Source organism: Schistocerca nitens, chromosome 2 (assembly GCF_023898315.1).
Source record: "Schistocerca nitens isolate TAMUIC-IGC-003100 chromosome 2, iqSchNite1.1, whole genome shotgun sequence".
Classification (NCBI taxonomy): Eukaryota; Metazoa; Arthropoda; class Insecta; order Orthoptera; family Acrididae; genus Schistocerca; species Schistocerca nitens.
Window position 1 is genome coordinate 192,881,184 of NC_064615.1, and position 27,998 is coordinate 192,909,181.

The 27,998-nt window shown below is 44.3% G+C and overlaps 1 protein-coding gene and 1 pseudogene across 4 annotated transcripts in view; one reads left to right on the forward strand and one right to left on the reverse strand.

Annotated features, from left to right (window-relative positions):
- The window catches only part of LOC126235881 (CD109 antigen-like), a 565,987-nt gene that overhangs the window by 396,136 nt on the left and 141,853 nt on the right, over positions 1-27,998 (forward strand). The gene's annotated exons all lie outside the window — the stretch shown is intronic.
- On the reverse strand, positions 17,391-17,507 carry LOC126237800 (5S ribosomal RNA; annotated as a pseudogene).

The following is a 27,998-nucleotide window of genomic DNA, read 5'->3' on the forward strand; positions in this document are numbered from 1 at the left end:
AGACATGCTTGAAATAGTGCACGAGAATTTCAGAAAACGACTGCGGCAGTGTGTGGATTATGGCTCTGAGCACTATGGGACTTAACGTCGGAGGTCATCAGTCCCCTAGAACTTAGAACTACTTAAACCTAACTAACCAAAGGACATCACATACATCCATACCCAAGGCAGGATTCGAACCTGCGACCGTAGCAGTCGCGGTTCCGGACTGAAGCGCCAAGAACCTCTCGGCCACCCCGGCCGGCTGTGGATTATGAAGGTAGACATTTGCCAGATATACTGTTTAAACCATGTAATGAGAAACTACCATTATTCTCCAGTATGAGAAAAACAAAAATGTAAGTTACTAAGTGTTCATTATTATTGTTTTAATTTTATTCCCAAGTCAGCAGTTTACAGTGCTCCACACTGTACATTGTGCTGTTACCTATTTTTTCGACTTATTGCGTTGTGCCCCTCGTCTCCTTCCTCCCCATTCATCGATCAGTGTTTAAAGTATCCGTCTTAAACGCATACTTTGACACTTTGTGTAATAGTTCTCACAACAAATATAGACAGTAAAAATATTTTTAAATACTGTCGGCTGCTTGCAAAAGTATTAAAGAAGGCCCCTTTGGGGTGTTGTAATTAAATTGCAACTACTCACAGAGGCCCATCGTATGGCAGCGAAACTAAGCTAATTCGTTAATGCGGAACCGGTTTACGCTTGAAATAAATTATTTCCAATTTTGGCCGTCAGGTGCAAATCTGGCGCTGTGAATGAAAGAAGGACGTGTAGAAATATTTCCGTATCTAATAAGGAGCGGGGCGTGAGCAGAAGACAAATGAGAAAGGCAAAAGGTTGATCTTATTATTAACCGCCGCTTACACAGTTTGTTCAGTATGAGCGCCAGATACGTCGACGGGATTCTGCATGCGCAAAACGACGTGATCAACAGTTGTTCGGAGCAGTTCCGGTGGAATCTGAACATGTTCCTGTGTATACTGGCCTTCGGGTCAGGTAGACGACGGGTCTCTGGTAAACGCGTTCTTTTAGATATCCGCGGAGCCAAAAGTCACAGGGATTCAGATCAGATGATATTGCAGGCCATGCATCTGGAAAACCTCTCGAGAGAACACGTTCATGGAGGGCTGCATGAAGCAGATCTTTCACTGGGTAACTGACGTCAGGTGTTGCCCCATCTAGTACGAAACAGTAATTTCCACACACTTGCGCTCTTCCAAAGGTCTCTCTAACGTGCAGATGGGGTACACCGGACAGGCCCTCTTGGTGTATTCTTTTCAAAGACCAGAGAGAGAATAAAGATGCTTGTGCATCCACACCAAACAGTCAGGTATGGCGAGTGCAGTGGGTCTTCGTGCACAACACGTGGTTTAACACTGCTCCAAATTCGGCAGCTAACACTACCTGGGGCACGTGCACCTTGGTCAGTTACAGCACCCTGTAGTCTTAAATGTGCCTCGTTAATGCTCAAATACTGCTCGGCCCGCTGTCATCATCTTCGATCCGTGCCAGAAACCGAACGGCAAAATTGGAACATTGCGGGTCACGGGGTTTCAGTTGGTGCACTGTCTGGATCCTGTACAGACACCAGTGTAATATAAACCACATTTACTATTGTCCGTGGGATGGACAATTCTCTTGACACAGCACGAGCACTCGCAGCTAACACTACCCGGGGCACGTGCACCTTGGTCATTTACAGCAGCAGCAACATCAACATCATGAATAACTTCCGCCGGTATAGGACGCCTTTCTCTTTCAGGTGCCACACCAAGCTCATCCGTGTTTTCGAATTTCATTATCTTCTTCTTTAAACCATTTAATGACATGGAACCTCTCAGACCTTTCAGTCAGCAGTATTACCCTAAAGCAGCACAGTAATTATTGCCGTTCACGTGAAACAGTTTCACTAAGAGCGCGCGGTCTCTCTTCTCGTTAGCCATACTGTTCACTCACGCTATGGTTTGTCAAATGGCAGTGTGGATGTGATACAGTGTGAAACTTATCTTTATCATTTCAAACACTGACTTACAGAATGTTCCCTGACAAACACAAGTCAGACTTAACCTATTTATTTATTACCCACAATATACAAGCCCAACGCAATCTGACTGCTATACAATGAAAACATGGCTTCAAATAATTAACACAAAAGAATGGCCCCGAATGGGGAGCAATCCTGACAATAACCCATACTTTTCATAAGTTACTTACCTCACAGAAAATCTTCGTAACACGAACTGCAGCAATTACAGCAAGCAGCAACTACAGCCCGCTAAATAAAAGGATTAATAACTACTAGGAGGCATGGTTAGCAAAAGAAAGATTTTGTTGAAGAGCAAACACTGTATTTAGCAGATTTTTACCTTATTCATGTGACACCCAGTTCCAAACATTATATAGTCGTCAATAATTCCACCACCCAAACATTGCAAACTACATCCATTCTCATTTTACAATGCATGCCCTACCAACAATGAGTCTCCACGATGGACACACGTCCGCTCACTAATTGCTAGTCGGTCCAACCACAGAGTGTCTTACCGAGGACGTAGAGCGCTGTCAGCGATATTAATACAGTCTATAGGGCTGCCAACGTACAAACATGAAAACAGGCTACTCACAAGGGAACCTCCCCATCGCACCCCCCTCAGATTTAGTTATAAGTTGGCACAGTGGATAGGCCTTGAAAAACTGAACACGGATCAGTCGAGAAAACAGGAAGAAGTTGTGTGGAACTATGAAAAAAATAAGCAAAATATACAAACTTAGTAGTACATGTGCAAGATATGCAACATCAAGGATAGAATGAGCTCAGGAGCGCCGTGGTCCCGTGGTTAGCGTGAGCAGCTGCGGAAGCAGAGGTCCTTGGTTCAAGTCTTCCCTCCAGTGAAAAGTTAACTTTCTTTATTTTCGCAAAGTTATGATCTGTCCGTTCATTCATTGACCTCTTTGTTCACTGTAATAAGTTTAGTCTCTGTGTTTTGCGACCGCAACGCAAAACCGTACGATTAGTAGACGAAAGGACGTGCCTCTCCAATGGGAACCGAAAACATTTCATCGCAAGGACATAGGTCAACCGACTCCTCCACAGGAAAACACGTGTGATAAATTCTATACGACACTGGTGACGGCATGTGCGTCACATTACAGGAATATGTTGTCAACACACCTAACTTGTACACTTGGCGAATGGGTAAAAAGATTCTTCTACCTTGCCCGATTTAGGTTTTCTTGTGGATATGATAATCACTCCGAAAAAGTGATCAAAACATAAAGAGTTTGTCACATAAACTGAAAATAAAAAATTAAACTTTTTTTCTCGAGGGAAGACTTGAACCGAGGACCTCTCATTCCGCAGCTGCTCACGCTAACCACGGGACCACGACGCTCCTGCGCCCAAACTATCCTAAATGTTGCATATGTTGCGCATGGACTACTAAGTTTGTATATTTTGCTTATTTTTTCATAGTTCCACACAACTTCTTCCTGTTTTCTCGATTGATCTGTGTTCAGTTTTTCAAGCCCTATCCACTGTGCCAACTTATAACTAAATCTGAGGGGGGTGCGATGGGGAGGTTCCCTTGTTAGAAGTGCAAAGCGCTAGGTTTGCACCTGGTGGCAATAAATCGAACTAATTTGTTGTTCAGTGTAAATCTCTTCCGCATATGTACCAAGTTTCGCCACCACACGGTACTGACAGCCTACACTGGACCTCCGTGAGGAGCTGCACTTTAATTGTAACCGGCAGTTTCTTTGAACCGTACTCCATGACTTCCGGAACGCTTTAGATACAACGCTGGCCACTAAGCTAAACTGCTGTAACACGATGAAGAGTAAGAAGGGGGGAGCTGAGAGATGATAGTTCAAATTTTCAATGAAATGGCAGGCAGTTTTGTCAAACGGTATCACTGTTGTATAAAATATTCTCGAATTTTTTGCCGCTTCAGTTCTGGGTGTAACCTTCAGCTTTCGACGTTTACCACCGTCGCCTTCGTCAGGAAAACTGACTGACGTGGCTGTTGATGGGGTTGCCTTACTTTGCCCATGGAAGACTTCTGACTGGTGGCGTATATCATGCCAACGACATGCCGCCGTAGATGTCGTCAACGTTTGCGCTTCTGGCGCCACTTCTCTCGTAGGTGCGAGAACGGCTCAGGGAATTTCGTCGGGAGCCCGTTTCCACGCACCACTAACAATGTTATATCCGTTGTCCTTGTTGCAGCCGCCTATGGGCTACATACGGCCACCACCGCATGACTATCACGATGGTGGTAACCGTCCAAAGCTTAAGGTTTTACCCAGAACTGAGGCGGCAAAATTCCAAGAATGTCGCCGCGAGAAACTTCCTTCTCGTCATTCGTAGGCCAATATTGGTAAATGCGAATCTTGTATCGATTGTAAACGAAAAATCTGCACTTGGGCTATACAGGATGAGGCAGGTAAGATGGGCCAGCCCAGATGTGTCCATAATGAATGAATATATCGAGGTGCAGTTTTCGTCAAGTTATAGAGGACAATAATGGAGAATTTCCTGACGTACGCAAGTAGTTTTTATCGTTTACAGTCGGCGAACTACTTTATCTTTCTCTAATGAAACTATACTTCTTCTTGTGCCATTTGGAAGAAACTTGGAAGAGAATTTAAACGTATGGGACCTGATCAAAGTATGAAGATGACAGCGCCGCAAACTACTAGGAGCAGAGGTTCCACAAATGTGTGCTCTATTCAGTCACGTAACTCAGGTACGGTTCGTGTGTTTACCAGCGCGCTAAAGCCAATGGTCTGTGTTGTTCTGTTGCAACTATCAATAACTTGCTCGTAAAGGTATTGAAACGTTCAGTGTGTAAGACAGTCGAAAAGTGAATATAGTTTAGGCGAATGTCGGCAAACTGTTAGAGCAGCGGTGTAGTTGTGTGCTGAAGAGTATACGTATCATTCAAAGCACTCACGATCTCTCTTTGCAAACATTATTTAAAAAAAAAAATGTTCTAGAAACGGGAAGCGTGGAGAATAAAATACGCCAAAGAAAAAGAAGAGCAACTGATGAAAGATGTGAAACTCACATTTTAGCAGCAGTAACACACACTGCAAATGTCACTTGGAGGTATCACTGAAGTACTAGAGGCATCAATCAAACGAATGTTCTGCGAGCATTGCATTCCATCGCATTTCATCCGCTTCATATTTCGCTGCATCTACAGCTTCCTGGTAATGACTCGCAAAATTGGTTCCGGTCCTCCGAATGTAATCCACGGAAAGTAGAAAGTGATGGGGCCATATCTATACAAAATTTTGTTTAAGGAAGAAGCATCGTTTACAAATCATGCGCAACTCAGTCTTCCCAATGTGTGGAAAAAATGTTTTTTGCTAACAGCTGTACAATTTTATTTATTCTCTACCGGTTTAGATACTGGTTACCATCTCCACAAAAGATAATAATGTACAATTCGTCTGCCAAATTTTTGACGAACTGATGTACATTATCATCTCCTGTGAAGATGGTAGCCAGTATCGAAAGCGATAGAGAATAAATAAAATTGTACAGCTGTTGACACAAATATTTTTTTTCGAAATATTTATCGGCTGTAGATAAAACACTTGAAGAAAGCTTTGCTTTCTAATATGCACTAATCTTCAGACAAAAATCCATGTCGACTCAAAGAAGTGGATAAAAACAACGTTCTTGGTCCAGCAAAGTTTGGTGCGTGACTTTCCAAGACCCGCATCATTGGTCCTTGTTGTGTTGATGGGAATCTAAATACAGTCAAGTATCTCGACATCCTAACATGTGCTGCTGCGGTAGTTTTTGGAAGACATCCCACAGGAAATATGGCAATCACTGTGTGGTACCAACATGACAAATGTCCTTCCCATTCCGCACATGTAATGACAGACCCTCTCAAGAAAACATTTGGAGAGCAATGGAACGATCAGGAAACTCAAAATAGTATGCGCACTCACCAAACTTAACGCTCCCCTACTTTGATGGGGGGGGGGGGGGAAATAAAACAAGATGTCTATTAAGAAACACCGACGACTCCCGAAGGCGTAAAATGGCTTATAACAGGTCCTTTGCTGCCATTAACTCCATACGAAATTCAACGTGCAGTACTGTTTCTCCCGAATAATTTTATACCGTGTAGCAGTATTCAAGATCAACATTTTGAGAATTTGGTATGACAGCCCTGATAATAAACACACGAACAGTACATGAGGTACATGTTTGCTTTCATTTGGTATAATAGGGCAGGCGTTTGCTGTTCCTGATTACAGAACAATAGTTCGCGCAGCTGTTATGTTGATACTATTTGATCAAGCCTACCCCCATGAACCATGGACCTTGCCGTTGGTGAGGAGGCTTGCGTGCCTCAGCGATACAGATGGCCGTACCGTAGGTGCAACCACAACGGATGGGTATCTCTTGAGAGGCAGGGCAACCGTGGGGTTCCTGAAGAGGGGCAGCAGCCTTTTCAGTAGTTGCAGAGGCAACAGTCTGGATGATTGACTGATCTGGCCCTGCAACACTAACCAAAACGGCCTTGCTGTGCTGGTACTGCGAACGGCTGAAAGCAAGGGGGAACTACAGCCGCAATTTTTCCCGAGTGCATGCAGCTTTACTATATGGTTAAATGATGATGGCGTCCTCTTGGGTAAAATATTCCGGAGGCAAAGTAGTCCCCCATTCGGATCTCCGGGCGGGGTCTACTCAGAAGGACGTCGTTATCAGGAGAAAGAAAACTGGCGTTCTACGGATCCGAGCTTGGAATGTCAGATCCCTTAATCGGGCAGGTAGGTTAGAAATTTTAAAAAGGGAAATGGATAGGTTAAAGTTAGATATAGTGGGAATTAGTGAAGTTCGGTGGCAGGAGGAACAAGACTTTTGGTCAGGTGAATACAGGGTTATAAATACAAAATCAAATAGGGGTAATGCAGGAGTAGGTTTAATAATGAATAAAAAAAATAGGAGTGCGGGTAAGCTACTACAAACAGCATAGTGAACGCATTATTGTGGCCAAGATAGACACGAAGCCCATGCCTGCTACAGTAGTACAAGTTTATATGCCAACTAGCTCTGCAGATGAAATGTATGATGAGACAAAAGAAATTATTCAGGTAGTGAAGGTAGACGAAAATTTAATAGTCATGGGTGACTGGAATTCGACAGTAGGAAAAGGGAGAGAAGGAAACGTAGTGGGTGAATATGGATTGGGGGAGAGAAATGAAAGAGGCAGCCGTCTGGTACAGTTTTGCAGAGAGCATAACTTAATCATAGCTAACACTTGGTTCAAGAATCATAAAAGAAGGTTGTATACATGGAAGAATCCTGGAGATACTAGAAGGTATCAGATAGATTATATAATGGTAAGACAGAGATTTAGAAACAAGGTTTTAAATTGTAAGACATTTCCAGGGGCAGATATGGACTCTGACCACAATCTGTTGGTTATGAACTGTAGATTAAAACTGAGGAAACTGCAAAAAGGTGGGAATTTAAGGAGGTGGGACCTGGATAAACTGAAAGAACCAGAGGTTGTACAGAGTTTCAGGGAGAGCATAAGGGAACAATTGACAGGAATGGGGGAAAGAAATACAGTAGAAGAAGAATGGGTAGCTCTGAGGGATGAAGTAGTGAAGGCAGCAGAGGATCAAGTGGGTAAAAAGACGAGGGCTAGTAGAAATCCTTGGGTAACAGGAGAAATATTGAATTTAATTGATGAAAGGAGAAAATATAAAAACGCACTAAATGAAGCAGGCAAAAGGGAATACAGTCTCAAAAATGATATCGACAGTAAGTGCAAAATGGCTAAGCAGGGATGGCTAGAGGACAAATGTAAGGATGTAGAGGCTTATCTCACTAGGGGTAATATAGATACTACCTACAGGAAAATTAAAGAGACCTTTGGAGAAAAGAGCCACTTGTATGAATATCAAGAGCTCAGATGTAAACCCAGTTCTAAGCAAAGAAGGGAAAGCAGAAAGGTGGAAGGAGTACATAGAGGGTCTATACAAGGGCGATGTACTTGAGGACAATATTATGGAAATGGAAGAGGATGTAGATGAAGATGAAATGGGAGGTACGATACTGCGTGAAGAGTTTGACAGAGCACTGAAAGACCTGAGTCGAAACAAGGCCCCGGGAGTAGACAACATTCCATTGGAACTACTGACGGCCTTGGGAGAGCCAGTCCTGACAAAACTCTACCATCTGGTGAGCAAGATGTATGAGACAGGCGAAATACCCTCAGACTTTAAGAAGAATATAATAATTCCAATCCCAAAGAAAGCAGGTGTTGACAGATGTGAAAATTACCGAACTATCAGTTTAATAAGTCACAGCTGCAAAATACTAACGCGAATTCTTTACAGACGAATGGAAAAATTGGTAGAAGCCGACCTCGGCGAAGATCAGTTTGGATTCCGCAGAAATGTTGGAACACGTGAGGCAATACTAACCCTACGACTTACCTTAGAAAATAGATTAAGCAAAGGCAAACCTACATTTCTAGCATTTATAGACTTAGATAAAGCTTTCGACAATGTTGACTGGAATACTCTCTTTCAAATTCTGAAGGTGGCAGGGGTAAAATACAGGGAGCGAAAGGCTATTTACTATTTGTACAGTAACCAGATGGCTGTTATAAGAGTCGAGGGGAATGAAACGGAAGCAGTGGTTGGGAAGAGAGTGAGACAGGGTTGTAGCCTGTCCCCGAAGTTATTCAATCTGTATATTGAGCAAGCAGTGAAGGAAACAAAAGAAAAATTCGGAGTAGGTATTAAAGTCCATCGAGAAGAAATAAAAATTTTTAGGTTCGCCGATGACATTGTAATTCTGTCAGAGACAGCAAATGACTTGTAAGAGCAGTTGAACGGAATGGACAGTGTCTTGAAAGGAGGATACAAGATGAACATCAACAAAAGCAAAACGAGGATAATGGAATGTAGTCGAATGAAGTCGGGTGATGCTGAGGGAATTAGATTAGGAAATGAGACACTTAAAGTAGTAAAGGAGTTTTGCTATTTAGGGAGTAAAATAACTAATGATGGTCGAAGTAGAGAGGATATAAAATGTAGACTGGCAATGGCAAGGAAAACGTTTCTGAAGAAGAGAAATTTGTTAACATCGAGTATTGATTTAAGTGTCAGGAAATCGTTTCTGAAAGTATTTGTGTGGAATGTAGCCATGTATGGAAGTGAAACATGGACGATAAATAGTTTGGACAAGAAGAGAATAGAAGCTTTCGAAATGTGGTGCTACAGAAGAATGCTGAAGATTGGATGGGTAGATCACATAACTAATGAGGAGGTATTGAACAGAATTGGGGAGAAGAGGAGTTTGTGGCACAACTTGACAAGAAAGAGGGACCGGTTGGTAGGACATGTTCTGAGGCATCAAGGGATCACAAATTTAGCACTGGAGGGCAGCGTGGAGGGTGAAAATCGTAGAGGGAGACCAAGAGATGGATACACTAAGCAGATTCAGAAGGATGTAGGTTGCAGTAAGTACTGGGAGATGAAGAAGCTTGCACAGGATAGAGTAGCATGGAGAGCTGCATCAAACCAGTCTCAAGACTGAAGACAACAACAACATTTGATCAAGTGTCATACAAGTTATGTCGGTGAAGTTCCCTTAGAAACTTCCTACAAATGCCACAGAAAAAGTATATAGTTCCATTATGATAATAGGAAGTAGGTATCATGATTTGGCAACTATAAATTGTAAAAATTACTTGCGGACGTCAGGAAATTCACCATGTTGTCAAGTAAATCTTGGCGAAAATCATACCTCGATATATTCGTTCGTTTGGATATATCTGGGGTAGTCTTTCTTAGTTTCTTCATCCTGTATGAAGTAGGTATATTAGAATTCAGTGTTTAGCTTTTGCCGACAGTCTTGCAGGACTGTCCGAAGACATAACAATGGCAACAATAAAAATCAATAATGTTGTAAGAATTACATAAGAAACTGGTCTTCAAATATCATACGCAAAAACAAAATATGTGACAAATATAAGAGACGGTTCCAATTTCAACAACCGAGATTACGCATAACTTAATGTCAAGGTAATACGGAAGAACGTCCGTGACTGGGAGGCTAATAAACTCAAGACGGTGGAGATGGAAATGGCCTTTCAATTGAGTAATGATGTGTACAATAAAAGATCTATCTCCTCTCCAGCAAAGTTAAAGCATTATGTTACAGTAGTAAAATCTGGATGTTTACATGAGTCGAATGCTGGGGCCAATAATACACAACGGCGAGTTCAGGGACAGAAATAATGAGGATCTGTACGCGAAAACTGTACAACTAAATGCAATGCAGAGGCGGCTTAGAATGAGTATTTACGGTCATCTGGTTCGGTAGAATGAAAACCGGATAGGTAAGGCGATTTTTGAACGCGTCAACCGGGAAAGGATCTCGCTGGTGCAAGGCTCCAGGAAATCGGACATGACCTGAAAGAAATTAGAGTTGAACATGCAATTCTGAACCGAGATACGGCTCCAAATAAGGTTTTAGATTCCCATCTCCAGAGAAAACCAAAAAAGAAAACTGGAGCAAAGTGGTCAGAAGCTGGTAAACGGAAGCCCTTTGTTCGAGAGAAAAATTATTGGAAAACAGAAAATTAAGTCGGAAGTAGTTACTTATGTGGTCCATAGGATACAGAAATCGAGGAAAAAAGTAAAACATTAATATTTTTTTATTGTTATTGTTAAAGTCGTATGCATCTGTGACAAGTAATACGTATGTAATATTTGCGCGCGTGCGCGGGAGGAGTAAAGGTACGTTTACATTTGCGCGGCTTTACGCGCGTTCAAAAGGTGCAAGAAGACGCATGCAGCGGTGCAAAGTTATGGATGACTCTGATTTGTGCGCACGGGCCACGGAGCGCAGGTGTATTATTCCCATTCCAGACGGGGACACACCTGTCCGTAGTTCTCTCCGTTTGGTGCTGTGTTTTATCACGTCTCATTGCAAAAAGATTCAGTTTGTCGCACAAACCCCCAGCACGTCCGGGTTAGCCAGCGTATCGAATTCATCAGAGCAACAATAACATGTCCAGACGTTTCAGACCCTTCCCAATGTCCCAGACTGCGAGCTCTTCAAAGGAAGAAAAAAAGAAAGCATTAATAATATAAAGCGAAGGACTTCGAAATCTTCGTTCTAGGTATGAACGGAATCTCTCAAGCGAACACGTGGAGAAAGGGGCCTGCACCTATACACGTGCCTCTACTTGCGTACGGGGCAAGCACAGGCTCATGACAACTGTGTGCAAGACGCACAGCACAGGTGCATTAGCCAGTAGCGAACTGTAAGCTCTCCCCCCCCCCCCCCCCTCCGGAATCAAACCCAGGGTCTGCGCCGCAGCAGAGCTCAATATAGACCAGTGTAACCGCGAGGGGCCGTGGCGAGAGAGAGTGTGCAACTGGGAGCAACGGCCAGCCGGACAACGACTCTGGCACGCAGCGGGGCAGGGCACAGAGGAGGCGCCCCAACGTATCCTCTGGACAGCTGTTGGGCTCCGCCGTTAAAAAGGGCACAGCGACTTGCCTCTTTCACTTATACATCCCACTCTCACGTCTCGATATAAATTGATAACACGAAATTAATACTGAACACTGTACCAGCGCAGGAACCATACTCCTCTGCCGGTGAAGTCCTAGTGAATTTCACCTCTTGTTCCTTTCCTTTCCTTTCATGTCACTGTATGATGCGGAAACGTAATATCTGTAATGTATAGGTTTCGTAGCGATGTCAAAAAAATTGGCTTCGTATCACTGCGTTACAGATGAGGAAGGGAGTAAATGGGAGTAAAAGCTAAACTGGCTCCATTTTTTTTAAGTCCACGTGGCTTGGGGCATTACAATAATATATAATTCACAATGAAGGTGAAGTGTTCTTTCCATTGTGCAGATCCATTACTGCAAGCTCAGCATTGTCCAGTCCTCCCAGTTTTCCGCCAATCTGTTCACAGCTGCATATAGTGCTGTTATCACGTTATCCTCAATTAGCTGGTACCTTCTTCTTCCTTTGGTCCTCTTTCCAGCCACCGTTCCTTCAAATGTACCTTTATTGTACAATCTCATCTCATGCAACGTCCTAGCCAACTCCTTTCCCTCTTTTCAGTTGCTTACAGTATTCGTCTTTTCTCATTTACCATGCGTGTAACAACCTCACTTATCCATTTCACATTTTACATTTTTATGCAAATTCAAATGTCACAAGGCTAACAATTTCTTCTCTCTGTGTAGCAGCGTCGATATTCCGGCGCCATACAGGATAACACCCCTTAAAACACTTCAGATCTTTTCCTTAATTTTTAGAAATGACATCATGCAACACCTTAAGTATTCCTTAATAAGCGGCCGGTTTCGGTCAAACGTCATTTTCCAGCACAGCAATTGTTACATTGGAGTATAGGGAGCTAATATGGTTACACATTATTACTTATTCTATGCCAATAAGCATGTTTACTTCCTATATAATTTCTAGTTAGTTTTCTGACAATGTGCTTCTTTTTGACATCCCTGTGTTCTAATGTTAACTTTTGCCCTCAACCCAAGCTGTGCCGGAAAATGGTTGACCTAAAACGGCCGCTTATTAAGGGGGAGGGGGGACATTCGTAAAAAACACACTCTATTTAGAAGATTAACCAAATCCACAGTTTTTTTAATATAAGGCAGTAAAATTTTGTACTGTGGTTCACATGAAATTAATACATTTGCTGCTGAGTACCCTGCATTATATATATTTAACTTTTTATGGAATTTAAAAATTTTATTTTCAAATAATAATACATGTACCTTTCTATATTGTAGTTATTTATTTAATGGACCATAGAATATAAAACTCCAGTGAAACATTTCTTTTGTAATAGCTATCCTTGTTTTATTTACTGTCATGTTACTGGTGTCTTCCAGTCTAGGTACCGAAACTGTCAGCTGTATCCACTAATTTATCAGAAATTTTCTCTTTTATCTTATTGGGTTTGCCTTGTACAAACCATTACCTTCACGTTTGTCAATCCCTCACAGCTTGTGTTCAATCTTTTTAACATACTGTTAATTGCCTTTGCATTTTTGCATAGCAATAACCCATCGTCATGTACTCTATCATTTACAGAAATACACTGTGATCACACAGGGAGCGTAGAAGTCAGTGATCACGTTAGGAAACGAGACGCTGAAAATACTAGACCAGTTTCGATATTTGGGCTAAGCTTGCAAAAGTAGAGAGCATATCAAATGGAGATACCAAGAGAAGCTTCCCTGAAAAACGAAAATATGACAACGTCAAATACAAATTTTAGGGCCAGGAAGATTTTTTCTGAAAGTATTAATCCTTTGTGCTGCCGTATATGGAAGTGAAACGTGGATGATAAACAGAACAGACAGCTTTTGAGATGTGGCGCTAGGGCATAATGCTGAAGATTAGATGTGTGGGTCGAATAACTAATGAAGAGACACATAATCGAAGTGCTGATAAAAGAAATTTATGCTATAATTGGAAAAAAGAAAGGATCGGTTGGTAGGGCACATAATGAGGCATCAGCAAAGATTAGATTTGGTGATGAAGTATGGGAGGCGGTAAATAGTGTAGAGGGAGATCAAGGCGTCAATGCAGTAAGCAGATTCAAGTGAATCGTAGTATCAATAGCTGTTTAGATATGAGAAGACTTGTATAAGATAAAATAGCGTGCAGAGCTAGTCTTAGGACTGTTAACAACAAACAAAGCTATTCACACTTCTACGTATAGGTTTTGGAATTTATTTAGCAGACGAGTCTATCCCGTTACCGCGATTAATAATTTGTTCCAGTTCTGCCCTGGTTATAAATGATGCATTGGCCAGGATATGGTGAGAAGCAAACCCTGATATTCTGTTCACGCTATACACTCATGAGCAATTGAATGACAAGTAGCTACCATGTGCCAGAGAATGCTACCCTGTTACCCCGGAGAAAGGAATAGTTCGATTTGTCAAGTGATTGGAAAAAGCGTCAGACCATGTAATGACTGATGGTGTGACTCATAAGCACGGGGTCGGCTAGACACGCTAAATACTGCATTTGAGCCCAGCCGGATCGTGGCGTACTCGATGTGTGGGCCAGTCCATCTCAGGCGTCGTGCAAGCCCTAGACTTTCCACGTTCCTCCCTGTCAGGGGTTATAATCTGAGTACCTCCAATGGGGAATAACTGCCGTCCCCAGAACCAACTGCTGTCTGTTACAGCGCATTAGCCGGCCGAAGTGGCCGTGCGGTTAAAGGCGCTGCAGTCTGGAACCGCAAGACCGCTACGGTCGCAGGTTCGAATCCTGCCTCGGGCATGGATGTTTGTGATGTCTTTAGGTTAGTTAGGTTTAACTAGTTCTAAGTTCTAGGGGACTAATGACCTCAGCAGTTGAGTCCCATAGTGCTCAGAGCCATTTGAACCATTTTTTGAACAGCGCATTAAACAAGCGGATAGCCGGGCCACAGCGCAGCTAGTCATTCGCTACTTCAATAGTGGACAACAGCCGGTGCACCGAACGACGTCTTCCCTGTGGTCTACAAAAGCCACGACTCCTCACGCTGACTTCTGCTCATCAAACCCTCCGAGAAAGGAAGTGAACCGACATTTAGCCTACCCTCTCGAAAAACATGTAAGGAGGCTGCCGTGTTTTGACTTAACCTATACACATCCCCTTGCCCAATGACACACTGCGGAGAGGTTTACGGTGTAATCTAGAGGACAGCGGGTATCAGGAACACTTTGCTGGCCAAACATTATCGATGAAATTTTCTTCTTCTTCCTCCTGCTCCACCACCACCACCACCACCACCACCACCACCACCAATACCGAGCGAGGTGGCTTAGTGGTAATACTGCGAGAACACTAAGAAAGCATGTAGCATTGGTGCTCAGCCAGGTGAGTTGCAGGTGCACAGAGAGAACGCTGGTTAACCCGCCAGATAGATGCTGCGTTACGCCAAGCAGAATGTCCCGCGCAAAACGATTTTAAAGAAACTATTCTTTAAATTTTGTTTAGGATATTGTAGCTTCATTCATCAGCTTGATGTTAAACTTTTGTAATATTTCGAAATAAAATTACACTCCGCAAGCCAGTCGAGCTATTTGCAATGAAAAATAGGAGTCGCGAAGAGTTTATGTACTGTGCTGTTAGGTCATACTTTACTGTGTTTAAAATGTAGCTAACATATTGCATTTTTCTTTAAACATGGAAGGGCATCTACATGTATTTCCAGTCTGAAGTTCAAATGGCTCTGAGCACTATGGGACTTAACATCTGTGGTCATCAGTCCCCTAGAACTTATAACTACTTAAACCTAACTAACCTAAGGACATCACACACATCCATGCCTGAGGCAGGATTCGAACCTGCGACCGTAGCAGTCGCGCGGTACCGGACTGAGCGCCTAGAACCGCTAGACCACCGCGGCCGGCCCAGTCTGAAGGAAATGGATTGTATGTAGCGCACTCACTTCTGCCCACACACGCAGTGTAACAACTGTTAACTATATACAACACCCATCTTAATCATATAAGCTGTTCAAGATATATAAACGAATATTTGGCAAATTGTAGCACACAAAGAGAAAATTATTTTTTCGTGTGGTTAACGCGCGATTCTTTTTTATCTACTGAGATATACAAAGTAAGCACAGATCTTTTCCAATGGAGAAATGTAATTTTTAAGGCCATTGGAAGTTGGCGAAATGAGAATTGGCGTTTGTTTGCAGCAACGCAAGTGAAGAAATAACACGTTAATTTATGTACCGACAAAGAGCTTTTTCGTGAGCTATTAATATGACAGTTGCTTGATTAATAAAACGCTATTTTAGGACTCCGTCGCTTTTGCAACCTCATTAGCAGGTTGGCCGGCAGGAGTGGCCATGCGGTTCTAGGCGCTACAGTCTGGAGCGGTCGCAGGTTCGAATCCTGCCTTGGGCATGGATGTGTGTGATGTCCTTAGGTTCGTTAGGTTTACTTAGTTCTAAGTTCTAGGCGACTGGTGACCTCAGAAGTTAAGTCGCATAGTGCTCAGAGCCATTTGAACCATTTTTTTTTTAAGTAAACTCTGCAGTGTTGTGGTTAATGAATAAAATTTTAACATTGCGAGAAGATCAGTGTTGTTCCACATAACTTCCCGCTGATGTTCCTTGTCCTTACTGGTACCTATTCTTCGTGAAGTGAGAGTTTTGTGTATCAAGAGCGTAAGTCCAGTGTAAGAAAATGTGATGAGCTTGTCTACAGGTAAGTGTTATATAAACCTTATCAAACGAACCACCGAGCCTAACATCTGCATCCAATAGACAGATCAGCATAGTATAACATGACTTTACTCTGGGACAATGGACAGAGGGTTATTAGAATTCAGTGCAGGGCATGGCCACAAATCTGGCATGCGACCTCCTTTCCCCTTGCCTGTCAAATACTGGCAATAAAAATTCCTTCCATTGCCAGGATTCAAACCGAATACTTCATTACCCCTGATAAGGGCTGTACGTGTACGGGATCTGTGGTCACCTCAGCTGTGGAGGCAGATTTTGCTGTGAGATGACTATCTAGTAGAGTTACGCCTCAATTTGTCTGAGTCGGCTCGATTAAAGTATCACATTTCGTTGTGTACTCAAGACACTGTGTTGGGTTGATGGTAACGCCGTCTCTCAGAGGGAAGCGAGCAGCAGCGCAGCGCATTTATATCGCGGACACGCTTCGGCATCCGTTGTGGGCTGTGACAGTGATAGAAGTAACGGACGGCACAATACTGTACAGTACGACGCGCTAGAGCAGTAACGGTCAGTCCGTAACGGAAGCCCAGCGCAGCGCGGCACGTTCCGGGTCTGCGTAGCCTTGTATGTGCAGGCGTCAAGAAGGCCTGTGCATAGAGAGAGACACGGCCGTGGCTGGCATGTTGAACAGGGGAAGGCGGGGGACGGAAGAAAGGCAGCGTCCGCTGGACCCAATGAAACAAGGGTGTAGCCGTGGCGTTGGGCGCTGTCCTTGTTTCTCACATTTAGTGAGACACGAGATACCATTCGAAACTCAATTGGGCAGACCTGCCTATTGGCAAGTAAAATACCCTTTCTCCCGATTCTTGCAAACAATATATGCAGTTGAACAGGCAGATTTGCGTAAGGCATTAGACACCGTACCACACCGTCGAGTACTGTAGCCAAGATAAAATAAAAGCACTCCGTCGTCAGGCCACGAATGGCCTACCGCGACCATCCGACCGCCGTGTCATCCTCCGAGGAGGATGCGGATAGGAGGGGCGTGGGGTCAGCACACCGCTCTCCCGGTCGTTATGATGGTATTCTTGACCGACTATTCAGTCCATTAGCTCCTCAGTTGGCATCACGAGGCTGAGTGCACCCCGAAAAAATGGCAACAGCGCATGGCGGCTGGATGGTCACCCATCCAAGTGCCGGCCACGCCCAACAGCGCTTAACTTCGGTGATCTCACGGGAACCGGTGTATCCACTGCGGCAAGGCCGTTGCCTATAACCAAGATACGATCATAAGGAATATCTTCCCTAATATATGACAGTTTGGACGAATATTTGACTAATACAACTCAGTATATTACACTGCACGGCAAATGTACCACAGAATCGAAAGTAACATTGAATGGCCCCAATGAAGCGTACAAGGAGCTCCAGTGTTACCAATATACACTTAAGAGCCAAAGAAACTGGCGCACCTGCCTAAAATCGTGTACGGCGCTTGCGAGCACACAGAGCTGCCCCAACACGACGTGACATGGACTCGACTAATGTCTGAAGTAGTGCTGGAGGGAACTGACACCACGAATCCTGCTGGGCTGTCCATAAACCCTTAAGAGTACGAGGGGGGGAAGGTGTCCTCTGAATAGCACGCTGCAAGGCATCCCAGATACGCTCAATAATGTTCATGTCTGAGGAGTTTGGTGGCCAGTGCAAATGTTTCCCAGAAGAGTGTTCGTGGAGCCACTCTGTAGCAATTCTGGATGTATGGGGTGTCGCACTGTCCTGCTGGAATTTCCCAAGTCCGTCGGAATGCACAATGGACATTAGTTGATGCAGGTGATCAGACAGGATGCTTACATACGTGTCACTTGTCAGACTAGTATCTAGACGTATCAGGGGTCCATATCACTCCAACTGCAGACTCCTCACTTTACTGAGCCTCTACCAGCTTGAACAGTCCCCTGCCGACATACAGGGTCCATGGATTCAAGAGGTTGTCTCCATACCCGTTTACGTCCATCGCTCGATACAATTTGAAACGAGACTCGTCCAACCAGGCAACAGTCCAGTCATCAACAGTCCAATGTCGATGTTTTCGGACCCAGGCGAGGCGTAAAGCTTTGTGTTGTGCAATCATCAAGGGTACACGAGTGCGCCTTTGGCTCCGAAGCCCATATCGACGATGTTTCGTTGAATGGTTCGTATGCTGACACTTGTTGATGTCTCAGCATTGAAATATGCAGCAATTTGCGAATGGGTTGCACTTCTGTCACGATGAACGATTTTCTTCAGTCGTCGTTGGTCCCGTTTTTGCAGGATCTTTTTCCACTCTCAGCGATGTCGCGGATTTGATGTTTTACCGGATTCCTAATTTTCACAGTACACTCGTGAAATGGTCATAGGGGAAAATCTCCTTCATCGGTACCTCGGAGATGCTGTGTCCCATCGCTCGTGCGCCAACTGTAACGCCACGTTCAAACTCACTTAAATCTTGATAACCTGCTATTGTAGCAGCAGTAACCGATCTAGCAACTGCGCCAGACTCTTGTCGTCATAAATAGGCGTTGCTGAGCGCAGAGCTTTATTCTGCCTGTTTACATATCTCTGTGTTTGAATACGCATGCCTATACCAGTTTCTTTGGCGCTTCAGTGTATAAGGGAAGTAAAGCGCGTAGATGCGGGCTTTTCTTAAGCGGCAATTCCAAAGTCAACTGAAGAATACTGAAATCCGTCACGATATAAGCTAATCACGTCTATAACCAACATTTGGCTTGTGACACATACGCGTCGCTGACAGAGAATTCCGAGCAGCTCGCAGTGAGGTTTCCTTGGCAAGGTCATGCTCGTTCCCAACCGTGACGTGTGGGTACTCGGTGGGTTGACGGGACAATGAATATTCCACGTACGTGGGCGCTCTGCCGCGCAGTCTGGCCACTGACCTTGGAAGGAGAAGCTGACGACTTCAGCTAGATGATGACAAAGAACACATCTATACTGCGCAAGTAACTTTACAATGTGTGGCGGAGGGTACTTCACGTACCATTGTCAATCCCCCCCCGCGTCGAGACCCCTTCCACGCCTCGTTGCGAACAGTACGTGGGGCGAACTACTGTTGGTAATTTTATCTTCTTGGTTTTTTCGCGACATGCGAGGGGCATTCCCACACAACGGGCAGTTCGGTGAATAAAAAAATAAAAAAAGCTCTTGAGAAAAGGTTCTTATTGACAGTAATGTTTTACTACAGATCTACTTTCGTAATTGCCCTTCATATCTATCTACATAATTTCTGTAACGCTGCACCAGGTTCTTCAGCCCCGCTGCATAGAAGTCTGCCGCATGACAGTTGAACCAGCTGGTAATGCCACTTTTTGAGTTCATCGTCGTTTTGAAATCGTTGTCCACCCAGCCACTTTTTCAAATGCAAGATGAGGAAATGGTCGCTTGGTGCAAGGTCGGAACTGTACGGAGGGTGGTCATAAAGTTCCCAACGAAAATCTGGAATCTTCTCCTTGGTTTTGGCAGCGGTGTGAGTGCGTGCGTTGACGTGAATGATTATGCCAGGCGACAGTTCCCATGTGGCGTCGATTTTGGATCGCACGTCTCAGTTTGATTAGTATTTCACACCTGTAATTGTTGACCCACGGTACATGAAATCAATCGAAAGCACGTCCTTTTCGTCCCAAAAAAACGGTAAGCCATCATTTTTCGATTTGAGAACGGAGATTCTTTAAACTTTTTTGGTTTGGGTGAACCTGAATTGCGCCATTGCACTGACTGTTGTTTTGATTTTGCGTTGGCGTACCATATCCACGTCTCGTCGTCCGTTACAATGTGGGAAAACACACAATCTCCACCTCTCCAAAAATTGTGGTGTGCTATGCATTCTTTGCTCTTTTATGCTGACCAGTGAGCATTTTTGGAATCCACCTCGCACAGTTTGTGATATCCAACCTGTTCAGTTACAATCCTGTAAACTGAAGTTCGAGCAGCAATTTTGGAATTCAGTAGCCAGATCACTCATCGTAAATCGCGGATCACTTCGAAGCTTTTGGCTCTCATGCTCAACGATGTCGTCGGTCTAAATACTGGACCTGCCACTCCGCTGTTCATCGTGAACATCTGTGCGGCCATTTTGAAATTATCAACACTATTTCCGAACTCTGTTGTCACTCATTATTCCAGGTCCATACACTAGACATAACTCTCGACGGCTTTTAGCAACTGAACATCTTTTTGCCAGTGAAAATCCAATCACCCCGCACACTTCACAGCTGGCGGGATCTGCGATTGTTTCGGCCATTACGATCTGCTCTCACCGACTGGCAATCAAACCGAGGGCGACTCAGCAGTGTCAGAGGTTGTCAAGAACATCGTTCTGTTGCACACTGCACCGCAAATCGCCATTTTCGACAGCGAAATGTGTATAAATGTGAAATGCGACAGACAAATCGCACGCCTTCGTCTTCAAATGTGAGATTCAATCTGCAATTAGAGGTTAATAACGGTTTAGAATTCATTGTAAATGTTTTTTTTATTTTTTATTTTTTTAACATATATCGGACTACAGCGACTGTTCTTACTGAGCCCTGTGTAGCTTTATTTCCCATCATTTAAGATGGTGTCGGATTCACTTGCTTTCCTGGATGAGTTTTGTGTGCCTGGGAAGGCACAGCGAGATGTATTTGGGACGAGACAGGCAGAGAGTGCAAGTAGAGAAAAGAGCGGCCCTTAGCCATCAGCACAGACCGGTCGGTGCCTCAGGTATAGTCTTCGCGCAGGTCGGAATGCTAGGGGATGGTGGGCTATTGTGTAGTTCTACCACGTAGTCCAGCCCAGCATCCAAACTGCGAGGAAGCAGCAGGAGAGCGCCGCTTCTTCATGTTTGAAGATAACCATCAGTCACTCGAAAGCAAATAAAAATCAGCAGATGCAGCACCCAAAGAAAAATACTCTACTGGCCATTAAAATTGATACACCAAGAAATACAGATGATAAACGGGTATTCATTGGACAAATATATTATACTAGAACTGACATGTGATTACATTTTCACGAAATTTGGATGCATAGATCCTGAGAAATCAGTACCCACAACAACCACCTCTGGCCGTAATAACACCCTTGATACGCCTGGGTATTGAGTCAAACAGAGCTTGGATGGCGTATACAGGTACAGCTGTCCATGCAGCTTCAAAACGATACCACAGTTCATCAAGAGTAGTGACTGGCGTATTGTGACGAGCCAGTTGCTCGGCCACCATTGACCAGACGTTTTCAGTTGGTGAGAGACCTGGAGAATGTGGTGGCCGGGGCAGCAGTCGGAACATTTTCTGTATCCAGAAAGGCCCGTACAGGACCTGCAACGTGCGGTCGTGCATTATCCTGTTGAAATGTAGGGTTTCGCAGGGATCGAATGAAGGGTAGAGCCACGGGTCGTAACACATCTGAAATGTAACGTCCACTGTTCGACGTGCCGTCAATACGAACAAGATGTGACCGAGACGTGTAATCGATGGCACCCTATACCATCACGCCGGGTGATACGCCATTATGGCGATGACGAATACACGCTTCCAGTGTGCGTTCACCGCGATGTCGCCAAACACGGATGCGACCATCATTATGCTGTAAACAGAACCTGGATTCATCCGAAAAAATAATGTTTTGCCATTCGTGCACCCAGGTTCGTCGTTGAGTACACCATCGCAGGCGCTCCTGTCTGTGATGCAGCGTCGAGGGTAACTGGAGCCGGTCTCGGAGCTGATAGTCCATGTTGCTGTAGACTTCGTCGAACTGTTCGTGCAGATGGTTGTCGTCTTGGAAACGTCCCCATCTATTGACTCACGGATCGAGACGTGGCTGCACGATCCGTTACAGCCACGCGGATAAGATGCCTGTCATCTCGACTGCTAGTGATACGAGGCCGTTGGGATTCAGCACGGCGTTCCGTATTACCCTCCTGAACCCACCGATTCCATAGTCTGCTAACAGTCATTGGATCTCGACCAACGCGAGGAGCAATGTCGCGATACGATAAACCGCAATCGCGATAGGCTACAATCCGACCTTTATCAAAGTCGGAAACGTGATGGTACGCATTTCTCCTCCTTACACGAGGCATCACAACAACGTTTCACCAGGCAACGCCGGTCAACTGCTGTTTGTGTATGAGAAATCGGTTCTCATGTCAGCACGTTATAGGTGTCGCCACCGGCGCCAACCTTGTGTGAATGCTCTGAAAAGCTAATCATTTGCATATCTCAGCATCTTCTTCCTGTCGGTTAAATTTCGCGTCTGTAGCACGTCATCTTCGTGGTGTATCAATTTTAATGGCCAGTAGTGCAATTTGCTCTATTTTTTTTTTTTTGGCCGAAACAATCTGTGACTTCATGTGGCGTAAGGCGCAATGCACACATGATGATAAATCCTTACAGCTTTGCTATGAATCATGGAGATAGGTTTTACTTTAAAGAAAATCGTTTTTGCGAAATCAAACTCTGATTACTCACAGAGAGACTGCACGACATAAGAAGCCTCTAACTATTGCAGAAGTCTCTCATTGCAAAGAAACTACAAACATACCTTTAAAATTCCTCCGAAACCTTCTCCATCAATATGAAGGTCAAGAAAGTATTGCAAATGAATTTTTATATCCTTAATAAAGTATGCCGGATAGTTTCGCCAAGATTCACAAAAACAGATCTCTCTCTCTGAAAAACTCAACTGCACGCTACTATGCCTCAAATAACGTCCCAACGCTGCACAACTGACTGCCACAGATAAAACTAAACACAGTGTCAAGGATCTTATTCACTATTTACGAAATGCGCTCATTCATCTTTGTCGCACTACAGTAAAGGTGAATTACAAGGGCTGTTCAATAAAGAATGGTCATAAATTTTTTTCACAACATACCTTTACTGATCGTCATAATTTTGATGGTCCTTCTCAAAGTAGTCTCCCATGAATGCGATGCACTTGTCCCAGCGTTTCTGCCAGTCTTCAAATACATGCTGGAAACCATTTTTTGAGAGCTCCTTCAAAATCGCCTCCGCAGTCTTCGCCACTGCTTCTGATGATTGATAATGCCTCCTAAGAAGGCGTTTATTCATTTTAGGGAATAGAAAAAAGTCACATAGGGCTAAATCCGTATTATAGGGAGGGTGAAGGATGCACTTCACGTTGATTTTTGCAAGATATTCAGCAACAAAATTGGCAGTATGCGACCGCGCATTATCGTGGTGCTGCATCCAGCTTGCTTCGCGGAAATGTGGTCTAGTATATCCCTGTAGTATCGTCCAGTTACGTATGTGTGTGCAGGTACAACATGCTGATAAACCATTCCGTGAATATCAAAGAATGAGATGACCTTAACTTTCCCAGCAGAAGCAATTACTTTTGTTTTTTTGGAGGTTGGTGATGAAGGAGAATTCCTTACTGAGCTTTACTGTTTGCTCTCAGGATCAAAATGATGTAGCCAAGTTTCATCGGCAGTGATCACATTTGAAAGAAACTCCGGGTCTTCCTCTAACATCAGCTTTTAACTGCATGCAGATCTGCACGCGAATGTCCTTTTGTTCGGGAATCAACAGTCGTGGAACCCATCGCGCACAAACACGTGTCATGTGTAATTTTTCTGCCACCAACGTGTGGATGGCACCCAATGAAATGTTCAGTATTTCAGAAAGTGATCTTAAGGTAATTCGCCCATCCTCTCTCACAATGACGACGGCAGTATTCATTTTTCTTCCGTAAGAGCAGTAACTGGAGCACCGGGTCCACCTTCCTTTGAAATTGTCTCCCCAGCTTCGAGCTGTGCTGTAGGGACGGACAGACTCTCCATAGCCCTCCTGTAACATTGTATAGGTCTCAGCTGAAGATTTGTTGAGACGAAAGCAGGATTTCAAACCCGCATATTGTTCCTCGCGTGTTACCTCCATTGCAGCGTTAGGCAATAAAGAACATGTCTGATCTTGCCTGCCTCTCACAGGCGGGAACCAGGATTCCCAACAATGAAACTACTACGGAGTGTTTGTTGCACATTAACCTAACAGCATATCATAAGATTAAATTTTAGCGCGAGAAACTATGGCAGTAAAATAACTATCTTTCTTTACGGAACAGCCCTCGCATTTAGAATAGTAGAAAACATATGAGAACCTTACAAGAATAACTATTCTCATACAGGACGTTTTGAAAATGAATGCTGGGTGATTGCATTGGCATCCTTTATGCGACCTCCTGAGTCCTTGTCTGTATTCTGAGCGGCGGTGTGTCGGAAATGTTTTCTCCGGCCACCCGTAGGAAAACGCGTGATATCAACGACGTGCGTCGCGGTTCGGACCTCCAATGCAGAGATGTCACGAGGAGGATTGAGATGTGGCTAGAGAGGGAGGGGTATGACGACCTTCCCATCGTGTAACACGGATGCGATGGCGTTGGGCAGAGTTGTGGTGAAATTTGGTGCCATTGTAATACCATTAACCCACCTTAAAAGTCACATGAAATTCTGAGCTATGACGTTTCTTCTTTTCATGTGTAGACACATGCTGTTTAAAGCGTCGCCGAGTGCGTGGGGGACGCTTTTGCACGATTACAGAAGAAGGTTGTAGGCTCCTTCGAGCCAAATTTCAACTTCTTCGTTGCAACTGGGAAAATGACGTTGAGTTTTTACAAAAACCTTTTAATTATTTTGCGCAGTGTATTTATTTTGTTTACAGAGTATATCTGCACAGTTTGTAGAGGGGAGAGGAGGATCGCATTAACTCGGAACAATATTCAATATGAGTGTGGTTCGGTTGTTAAGCGTCAGACTCGAGGATTTTGAGTTCAGCACTCAGTCGTCGGTCCAAGCATTTCCTCTGAGCAAGTATCGCATCTTTCATCTCTGGCACTGATTTATTACTGTGGGAAACGCCAAGCTGCATTGCGGTTCTGAGTCCAGTTCCCATTTAATTGGCCGGGTGAGTCAGTTCTGAGGTCGGTTGGCAAGGACGTACACCCTCCAAAACGACCACGCGTAGTAAAACACTTCGTACAAACTAACCATCTGGTGCGGCTCAGATTTACGTTTGCGTTATGGATCCAAGGGTTAGTGGATTTCGCTATAACTTGTATGCGACGTTTGCTGAATTACCAATGAAAGTCACAGTGAACCTAGAAAATAAAGTTATGAAGTAAAAGCTGGAGACTGTACAAACGAGGTTGCTCGCTTTACTACAGAACTGCTTGACTCGACACAACGAGTTCGCGTCTGTTTTTCGACTTCGAACCGCATCCCTATTGCGACAAGGTTCGTCAAAACTACGAACTTGAGCAGTGCAGGAATAATTGACATACGTGTTCTTGTATTATATCAGATACGATATCAGGAGCAAAAAGAAGAAGAAGAAGAAGAAGAAAGCAAGATTAGGGTTTAATATCGTGTCGACAGCGAGAGCATTACACAAGGAGAACAAAGTCGAATTGGGCAAGGGAATCGGCCGTGCCCTTTCGAAGTAACCATCACAGGATTCGACTTTCACTATTTAGGGAAATCACGAAGACCCTAAATCTGGATGGCCGGACGGGGATTCTAACCACCGTCTTCCCAAACAAGTATCAAGAGCGTACCTACACTATGTGATCAAAAGTATCAAGACACATGGCTGAAAATGACTTAAAAGTTCGTGGCGCCCTCCATTGGTAATGCTGGAATTCAATATGATGATGGCCCACGCTAAACCTTGATGACAGCTTCCACTCTCGCAGGCATACGTTCAGTCAAGTGCTGGAAGGTTTCCTGGGGAATGGCAGTCCATTCTTCACGGAGTGCTGCACTGAGGAGAGGTATCGGTGTCGGTCGGTGAAGCCTGGCACGAAGTCTGCGTACCAAAACATTCCAAAGGTGTTCCATGGGATTCAGGTCAGGACTCTGTGCAGACCAGTCCACTACAGGGATGTTATTGTCGTGTAACCACTCCGCCACAGGCCGTGCATTATGAACAGGTGCTCGATCGTGTTTTGAAAGATGCAATTGCTCTTCAACAGTGGGAAGCAAGAAGGTGCTTCAAACATCAATGTAGGCCTGTGCTGTGATAGTGCCACAAAAACAACGCTGACAGATGCCGTTCACCGAACATTCGCCACACCCACACACTGCCATCGGATCGCTACATTGTGTTCCGTGATTCGTCACTCCACACAACGTGTTTCCACTGTTCAATCGTCCAGTGTTTACGCTCCTTACACCAAGCGAGGCTTCGTTCGGCATTTACCGGCGTGATGGGTGGCTTATGAGCAGCCGCTCGGCCATGAAATCCAAGTTTTCTCACCTCCTTCCTAACTGTCATTGTTCTTGCAGTGGCTCCTGAAGCAGTTTGGAATTACTGTGTGATGTTCTGGATAGATGTCTGCGTGTTACACATTACGACCCTCTTCAACTGTTGGCGATCTCTGTCAGTCAACAGACGAGGTCGGCCTGTACGTTTTTGCGCTGTAAGTGTCCCTTCACATATCCACGTCACTATCACATCGGAAACAGTGGACCTAGGGAGGTGTAGGAGTGTGGAAACCTCGCGTAGAGACGTCTGACACAAGTGACACCTAATCACCTGACCACGTTCGAAGTCTGTAAGTGTCGCGGAGCACCCCATTCTGCTCTCTCACGATGTCTAATGACTACTGAGGTCGCTGATATGGAGTACCTGGCAGTAGGTAGCAGCACAATGCACCTAATATGAAAAACTTTTTTTTTTCGGGGGGTGTCCGGATACTTTTGATAACATAGTGTAGGATCGAAGCAACTGGAGCGGGACGGAGGTGGGTGGGCAGTGGTTTCTACTGGTATTAGTTTCTTGGGAGGGGCATGGGTGAAGGTAAAGAGGAACAATTTTTACAAAATCAAACTAACAGTTGTTTATTAATTGGCAAACATACTAGTTCTACCACTTTCCAACAGGTACGCACCAACTACTATGTACGTAAACGAGAGAGCATATTTTGTAACGTTCAGATGCGTGCGAGTAGTTTCTTTATTCATATTTAAGTAGATATTAATAGCGGCCAAAAAGACATGGAGCATCGAAGGTACAACCCAGACCCATCTGACATTTTCAGTTGCGAGGATTATAGCAGCGACCTGTGAAATAGGTGTACGTTGATGAATTACTAAGGAATTTAAACGAGAAATGATACAGTTTGTGTGGCCTGAAACTGAAGTACATAATAAAAGTAGCTTTGATATTTCACAACAAACGGCGCTAGATACACTTGCCATTAGTCAACATCCATTGCATGTTGTGGCCTACTTCAAACTAACACTGAATTGATGATGAGCCTGTCTGTGGCGGGACAGGATGAGAGCTCGCTTTGCAATCATCATCTCTGTTTTTTCGGTAAGGGGGAGGGGGGAGGGGAGAGAGAATAACGGTCCTCACCTGTCCGCTCGTTGTTGTTGACGTTGCTGTCCCATCTTTTCAATTCCCTTCTTTGGTATCTCTGTCTTACAAAACTGGAGAGCGTCTAGTTGGTGCCTGTTGTATGTTCTGAGCTTCCTCCGTAATCTTCTGCTGACTAAATCCTTGTCGAATGTCATCTAACATTCAGAGTCCTCTCCTTCCTCATTCTCATCCTTTCCACTAGTTTTCTGTCCTCTCATGTTTTAAGAAATGTCCGCACCTCGTGGTCGTGCGGTAGCGTTCTCGCTTCCCACGTCCGGGTTCGATTCCTGGTGGGGTCAGGGATTTTCTCTGCCTCGTGATGACTGGGTGTTGTGTGATGTCCTT